This window comes from Marmota marmota, unplaced genomic scaffold (assembly GCF_001458135.2).
Source record: "Marmota marmota marmota unplaced genomic scaffold, marMar, whole genome shotgun sequence".
Lineage (NCBI taxonomy): Eukaryota > Metazoa > Chordata > Mammalia > Rodentia > Sciuridae > Marmota > Marmota marmota.
Genome location: NW_026000019.1, coordinates 3,257,663 through 3,266,333, shown reverse-complemented (window position 1 = coordinate 3,266,333; position 8,671 = coordinate 3,257,663). Strand labels below are relative to the sequence as shown.

At 34.0% G+C, this 8,671-nt stretch overlaps 1 long non-coding RNA gene across 1 annotated transcript; it reads right to left on the bottom strand.

The window, feature by feature from the left end:
* Positions 1 to 4,006: 4,006 nt before the first annotated feature.
* On the bottom strand, positions 4,007 to 6,431 carry LOC125618721. The gene is made up of 3 exons (XR_007350132.1): positions 6,117 to 6,431; positions 4,933 to 5,035; positions 4,007 to 4,271 (listed from the first exon to the last, which is right to left on the bottom strand). It is a non-coding gene; the product is annotated as an uncharacterized LOC125618721 (long non-coding RNA).
* Between the last annotated feature and the right edge of the window lie 2,240 nt (positions 6,432 to 8,671).

Sequence of the window (8,671 nt, the reverse complement as noted above, 5' to 3'; positions counted from 1 at the left end):
TGTATTTTAAGATGCCATACAAATGATAGAGATAAACATCCTTAATATTTTTTATTTGGTTAAACTTTGCTAAATGTAATATTTTAATGGTCTCAAAGAGAAAAGATAATGTACAAAAGTGATGAAAATTGAAAATCTAGCCAGAAATTCTGTTCAATCTTATTTTAGAGTGATTCAGCCAAACAAAGATTATTAAATAAAATATACGACCAAAACCCAATAAATATTTGGTAAGATAAATGATACACTGCTATGCATAATATTCTGAATGCACTCGAGTCATGTTCAGTCCTGTTTGGTGGAATGCAGTGCTTGGCTAACTGCAAGGCTCTCAATAATATGTGAACTTCAATCCCCAGGAAATACTCCCTGTCTACCTGTCAATTAGTCTTAGAAAGTTACCAGTATTTTTCTGTTTCAAAGTCAGATGTGATATTCCACAGATATTTATTATACCTTAGCATTAAACACAATTGCCATCAGAGAAATATTTTTCTTCATATTGAATCTTAATTTGCCCTCACATGACCAGTCAGGAAAATCAGGAAGTTTAATGTGCCAAGAGTCACAAAAATACCATGCTGATAAGCATTCACATCAAGGACATGTGTCTAAAAATAACTTTTATTTATTTCAGGAGCTTTCCAAAAGAGGTTCATAAGCTAAATTTTTCATTTGGTAAATGTGGTTTAAATATGAAATGGGTAATAAGATAAAATCAGAAAGTTTCAGGGAATTTCCATTTCAGATAATTGCCTACAACAGAGTTAAAAGTTCTACCTATAAACATTCCTTCTGCAGAAAGCACATATTCCTGAGTACACAAATGCAACAATAAGACAGGGTATCAGTTAAAAATGTAAAGACACAGGATTTTTATCATTGTCCCCTTCCCCCCGACACACACACAAATCCTTGAGCCTAACCTATAATGATAAGTAAAACATATCACTGATTTTGAGCATAAGAAGGAATTAAGGAACCAGGTATGGTGGCTGTACACCTGTAATCCCAGTGACTGGGGTGTCTGAGGGAAGCAACTTAGTGAGACCCCATTGCAAAATGAAAAATAAAAAAGGACTGGGGATATGGCTCAGTAGTTCAGTTCCAAACTACCAAAAAAGAAAAAAGAAGAACTGAGTATTATTTTCCCACATAGAAAAATATAAAAACTATTCTAACCAAAAACTAAAAATAAATCAAATTCTTAAATCCCATAAACACCTATGTGATCTACAGTCATTAGAAAAACGATTTTAAAAAAGAAAAATAAATAAATAAAATATGTTGCTGAATCAAGATGAAAAAATCAGATGAGATTGTTAAAGGTGCCCTGAGTAAAAGGGGTAATTAATCCAGGTAATTTCTCTTTTGTCAATTATCTTAATAATTGCCAGATACTAAGATTATGAACAGATGACTATTCTATTGAATTTGCCAACTAATTTTCCTAATGTGTCTACATTGTTTGACTTTTCTATAACTTCTTCACACACAAAATAAATGTAATATTAATCTTCTGGACACAGAGAAAGGATGAATATAAAATAGTTCTCTGCAACCATAATATGCAAAACAATTGAAAATTAAAATTTCCTTTAAATAGTGTGAAAATTAAGCACATTATTTGCACTTAATAATTGTAAAATACCTTTCTCCTGTCCTTCATTCCTGCCTTTTTCTTCCTCTTTATCATCGAAACTGGGGAAAGCACTGAGCCAAGAAGCAGAATTATTCTAGTCCTGAACTCTCACTAACCATTAGACACTAAACCAACCTCAGTATCTTCACCCTTAAAATATACAGTAATATTATTTCCCTTTTCTACCTCAGATAGCTTTGTGACAGTAAGACAGAGACTGGTAGAATAGTGAATAAGATAATGAAATCTTGTGTTTTCACTCATTTCTTTGTAAATAAGGTGAAACTATAGACAAATCTTTTATTTAGATAGTGCATTTGAAAAATGTAGAAATTAAATAGGCCATGCCAGGAGTCACTGCACTATTTGCTCCTTTTATGAGAAGACATAAAATGAGAGTCACACTGGAAGCATCTTTGCAAAGAATTAAAAACAATTCCTTGACAGTAAGTAACTAAGTTATGCATTATATGACCTTGCCATGAAGCTAATGTTAACTGATTGAATAGGATCTGTGTCTGACTCCAGGACAACCAGAAGTCTAAGAATGTTCTGGAAGCAGAGGTCTGTCCACTAGGGGCACTCTAAACCATCTGGTGACAGACCTGCCTAAAAGAATCTCTCTGGGAACCTTTGAGACATAAAAAGGAAATTAATAGGGCATAGAAATAGTTTAACTTAATATTTAAGAAAATACGTGAAATCGTATGTATGTCTGTATTCTAATCCCAGTTCACTTACCAATAACAAAATCTTTTTTTTCTTTTAAAGAGAGAGTGAGAGAGAGGGAGAGAGAGAATTTTAATATTTATTTTTTAGTATTTGACTAAAATACTTTATTAAAATATTAAAAATATTAATATTTTAATATTAAAAATATTTTAATATTTATTTTTTAGTATTTGACGGACACAACATCTTTGTTTGTATGTGGTGCTGAGAATCGAACCCCGGGCCGCACGCATGCCAGGCAAGCGTGCTACGGCTTGAGCCACATCCCCAGCCCAATAACAAAATCTTAAAACAAACAAGTGAACCTCTGTGGACTTCATTTTCCTCATTTCAAAATCAGAAAAGTAATAGCATAGGAGGTAGTCATTATTTTAAAAAGAATAATGGATAACAGAGAAGTCACTTTTAAAAAATTCATTACAGAACATCCAAAATTTCTAAGCAAATGATGGAAAGATATTTGACCATAACTTTATCTTAAAAAATAAAATTAGAATTTTAAACAGATATGTATTTTTTAAAGTATTACCAATACTTAAATTACAATTTTAAATAAATGTCAGGTATTCGAATAAGCAAAGTGTCAAGTCATTGAGTTAGGAGAGTCAAAACAAAATGCTATAATAACATAGTTCATGTTAAATTTTACATTTTCGAAAACTATATTCCAAACCTTTAAAACTTCTCCCAAGACTTTACTACTCAAATCTTTCTTTGTTTATCCATGTTTATTTTCTCCTCTCTAATTGTTAACCACCCACACTCCCAGGCCTTCATTTATCAATGGTTTTCCTGTTGACATATACTTTATGAAATTCTGCATCTTTTGCAAATTTTACTATTATGCTTTGCATTTCATTTACACGGTATATTGATGATTGTTAATTACCAAAACTAATATTAAATGGGGAGGAGGCTTTAAGTGAAATGGCATTGGTTTTCAGTTCAGTAGTATTTTCCTATGGAGATAAGTTTGGGAGTCCTTGTGCATCAATGTGGGAACTCAGATAATCAACAGTTAGATGAAAAAGACGCCCTACCAGATTGTTGTGAGAATAAAAATGAGATTTTGCTTGGCAATAAATCTAAATAATTGTTATTCATTTGTATTTTTAAAGATAAAAGGGAATAAGCAGAAGTCATTAGGCAGAAACCAGGAGAGGAGAAAGAAAAAACCAAAGAGAGGAATAGCAAGAAATCAACCTAGGGAGGCAGAGAGAGGTGCTGAGTCACAAGCAAGACAGATGACTAAAATCCCCAGGCCCCCAGCTGATGTTGATCTCAGCCCCACAGGCTTGCTCAGAGTTTCCTGGCTCTCCTCTCAGACTTTGTGTGATCATGACACTACACCACTGTCTCCTGAGGTAACCTGACATGTCTGGACCCTAGAATAACCAGGCACACAGGCAAATATGTTAAGAGAAGTGAACCAGATTTGGTGCTGAGAAGACAGTGACAAAAGAAACAGTTCTTTCACTGCAAGATTTTACTGAGTCTCTAAACTATTCTCTTCCTTGGTTTTTAATAAATTCCAAAGAACACTTTCTCCATCTTTACATAAAATCAAGACATAATTCCTTCATGATATACTATAATATTATAGTATATTACTAGCTCTCCACAGTTCACAAAACATTTTTAATTTCTTTTTTACAAAGCATTTTATGTCACGTCCACAAGAGGAGGGTTTAAAAACAACAAATTCTGGAAATGGCATGCAGGAACTTTCATTTTTAATAAGTTCTCATTTTATCACTTACAAAATGAAAATCAAATTCCCATTTTACCTGCCTAGGAATGAATAATGACACATCATCTGAACTAAGCTGTGGGTGTTGAAAAACTCTCCAATCACACACATGGTCATCTCTTGGGAAATTTGATGATAGGGCTGGCTCTATTTTAAAAAAAAAAAAAAATCTACAGTCAAGTCAGAGGTCTCCAAATCATAAATAGTCTTAAAATTTAAGGGAAAATCTGTTCTTGGTAAAACACCTCAAATAAGATGCAAAAGAATTGAAACTTTTCCTACAGGTGTCAAGTTTGGACAACTTTTGAGAAAAATATTAAAAGCTTCAACTTCTAGAGGTTAAAATATTAATGAAGAATTTACTAAGATTCTATTCTTGTGCATTAGTATATTCATTATATTAGCATAGTTATGGAACAGCATTTGCCTGTGAAAATTTTCTCCATTCTAAGTATCATGTATTATTCGCATTCCTGTTTTTCAGATGGAATAAACTTAATCTCAAGGAAGTTAAACCATCCATTCCTGTAACAAATTGTTTACACTTGCTACATACTGGATCAGGGCTAGTCTCTACAAACACAGAAAAAAGAGTCTTAACTTAGGTATCCACTGTCTTTACAGAGGACACACAGGAGAGTGCTACATACCCCCAGAGAGGGAAGCACAGGTTTGTGGGAAAACACAGGTGAGTGAGCTCATTCAGAATGCAGGATAGAGTAGGCATCAGAGTTTCCCCAGAGGGGAAGTGCTAGCTGAGTAGGGAAGGAGGAAGAAAGGCAGGCTGGCCTTGAAACCAAACCCTTACCTCCAAGACCAGTGAACTTCTCTCTATTATCTCAGCCTCTTCGATTAGATTTAGTCAACAAGCATTTTCTTATCCCCTGCTTGATAAAAATGCATGTTCTAGGCTGAAAAAAAAGGTGAATAATTATAGTTCTTATTTCATGAAAGCAAAGGGAAATAAGACAAGTACACAAATAACCAATTCAAAATCTTAAGAGGCAAAAGAGAATTCAATATGAAAAATCAGGTGTTAGGCTAATATTTACTTATTTATCAGACTTTCCCTGTGGAAGTTACTATTACATTCCATGGGATAAGAGGTCAACCACACTGCCACAAGTTGAATTCTACCCCATATGATGCCATTGTAGGTATAGTTAGGTAGATATTATTCACCATCTTATCTGTAAATTACATTACAAATAATTTCTGTTTAACAGAAATTAAAAGGAGCTTCATCATTTGTAGATGACAAAAATTTATTTTCACTATAAGCAATGTGTTTGCTTACTTTTCAAATATTTACTATCTGAAACTATTTTACGTAAGGTGTTTATGTCTCTATGCTTGAAATTTATCTTTAATTCTTTTGAGTGCTTTTGTTTTCAGATTTTGAGATCAGAATTATGCTTGCCTCAAAAAAAGAAAAGAAGAAAACTTCCTGTCATTCTGTGCTTTGGAGCAATATAGAATTATAAGGCTCTTAATGACTTTATGTAACTCTTCTAAAAGATTCATTGAACCCTGATGTCACTACTCACTTAATAGCTATGCTTCCCTGGTCAGTACAGGCTCACCTTCAGAATTCTTAAACACATTACATCCCAACCATTAAATAACAAGTATACATTCACCAACTTATTTTCAATCTTGTCTCTATATTAAAATTTTCATGTGTCTGGAATTCTTTTCTGAATATGGTTTGGATCATATTCCATAGATCTTCACACATGATATCTGACTTTTAATAATTTCTAAATGGGCTTTGGTTTTATTTTCATTTCCTCTTTGATTTTAAGTCCACTTAGTACACTATCCATAAATAAAGTAAGATCTAGGGAAACATACTATGGGGGTTGCTACTATAGTTTCTAAAATAATATTTAACCCTCACTTACTGCCCTCTAAGAGCACATCCTTATTTAAACCACTTTTGTTCCAAAATGGAAACTTTTTTAGGAGAAGTTGAAGAAATCAACCACTTACTTCAGGAGAGCCTCCCTCCGTGTTTACCTCATTTTTATTTATTCCAGCCTGAATAGTTTTTGCTTCAGTTCAGCTCCCTGTTTCACATCAGGGAATCTTCACATTTCTCACATATCGAGGATACTTTTTCCCTCTTTTCCAGTAGTTTCACAACATTACTCCCATTTTTTCCTTTTTCTTTCTTCTTTTTTTTAAAACATGTTTGTTTCTTTAGGTGGACTCTAGGAGAGGGAAGCAGGAAAAGAGAAGTACATAGGCTCAAGACATGACCTTAAATGAGAATCCAGAAAAAATAATTTGGGGGGGGCACTGGGGATTGAACGCAGGGCCACTGAACCACTGAGCCACACCTCTAACCCTTTTTTATTTTGAGACAGGGTCTCACTAAATTGCTTAGGGCCATACACAGTTGCTGAGGCTGCCCTTGAACTTGCAGTCCTCCTTCCTCAGCCTCCCAAGCCACAGGAATGCACCACTAGGCTGGGCTCCAAGTGACCATATTCTTAACAAAATTTCCCAATTTGCTTTCCTTTTCTTGAACCCCAGCTTGTTATCGAAACTAATAATTTTATGTTTTAGGATTATTACAATAAATTTGAATTCTTTAATCTAAATAATGCAACAATACTTTCATTGGAACAGGAATCCACAGCTTAAAAGTAGTGAAACTATGAAGGAAATTATTTGCCATAATTACAAAAGACTTAAAATCATTAGGGACTGTCCTGTCCTCTAAAATCTGTAATGCATCAGGCCTTAGTCCTGACAGGAACAACAAAAAGGCAGCCTATTTATTATGGTCCAAAATAGAAACTCCTTAAAAGTCTCAGAAATAAGCCATTTTTTTGTCCAACTGAGATATATAGCTTCAACCAATCTATATCAAAATAGCAAAATGAGAGCAAATGATGATACCATGTGATTTTTTGTTATTACTATTGTTAACATTTTTACTACATGAAATATAAGATTATCCATCCAAGTGTTCATAATATTTAAGTGGATATCCTGTATGTCACCACTTTGTCAATTTCCCCCTTGATTTGGATCTGTATTAACTAGTTTTATTAAAAAAAAAAAAAAAGCAATGATTTATTTACAAGAGGGAAGAACTAGATCTTTTAAAAACAAAAAGTAGATTCTCTCTCCTAAACTACAAATAGAAAATAGCAACTAAAAGAACAGAATATTAATTTGTAAAAAATGCAAAATTCAGGGCTAAAATGAAATCCTCTTAAAGTAACAATCAGATTTTAATTATAGACATGAACACTGAACCTTTGCTTCAAGTCACACTGATCCAGATGACAGAGTTCCTGGAAACTGGTCATTCATTCATTCATTCATACTTCCATTCATCCAGACCCTCTACAATTATCCTCCATGGGCCAGAATAATTATAAATTCAACAGTCTAGTCAGGGATATTGATAAGCAACCAAGCAATTACAATTCCTTGTGGTGACTGATAGGAATTATGAGAATTGATAGGTATTGTAACAGCATTTAAGAGGACCATCTCAACCAGATTTGTAGTGGAGAGAGAAAAAGTGTATAGGCAGTGTTTAAAAAGTTCATTTCAACAATACCCAAAGACGAATGAATAACAGATGATGGTGAGATGAAGAGTGGGGAAAATGGGGAAAAGGTTCAAATAGAGGAAACAGCATAAGCAAAGGGCCCGAAGGAAAAGGTATCATGGCCTGTGGAAGGAAATAGAAAATTTTAGTAGGATAAGAGGTAGCAAGGAGGGAATGATCAAAGATAAGGCTGGGAAGGCACTTGAGGGCCAAAATTCAAACTAAGGAATTTGGAACTTAAGGGTAATACAAAGCTTTAGTGATTTTAAGCAGGAAAGCAACAATGACTAGAGAATTGTATTTAAAAAATCATGCTGGCTAAAAAATAGGTAATTGTCTAGAAAACAATACAGAAGATGACACGATAGGAGTCTTGCTTCAATTCATTAAAAAAGCAGAGAGAGGATTAGGAAAGTGGAATTGGGAGGGGAGAGAAGGAGAAGTTTATATTAAAGAAGTCAAATTAGTAAGCAGGACAGATTCAACATTGGATGGGAAGGTGACCACTCCCTACCTCCTGTGTTCTGACTTGGGCAAGTGAATGGATAGTGGTGCCACTCACCAATATAAAGAACAAAGGGAAAGAAATAGGCTTAGGAGTCTAGATAGAAAATCCTGTGCTTTAACAAGTGAATCTAGGCTGCTTTTGAGTCATCTGATTGAATCAAGTTAGGTCAATTAGCTATAATGGTCTGAGATAAGCAGAGAGTTCAGCCCGGGGATTAATCAGTATACAAATCAAAACTGAATATATGGTTGTGGATGCACAGAATGAACATACAGAGCAAAAAGAAGACATCTAAGCAACATGAAAATTTATGGGACTAATGAGTGTATACTACATAAGAGTATACTATATAAGGAGAGTCTCTTGTAACAGAAAGCAAATGTGATTAATCCCACAAATATTCCTTGGCTTGGATCCAAGAGATTTATGGAGAAAATTCTGACCATGTTGCACTCAGTTCTGCTAAAC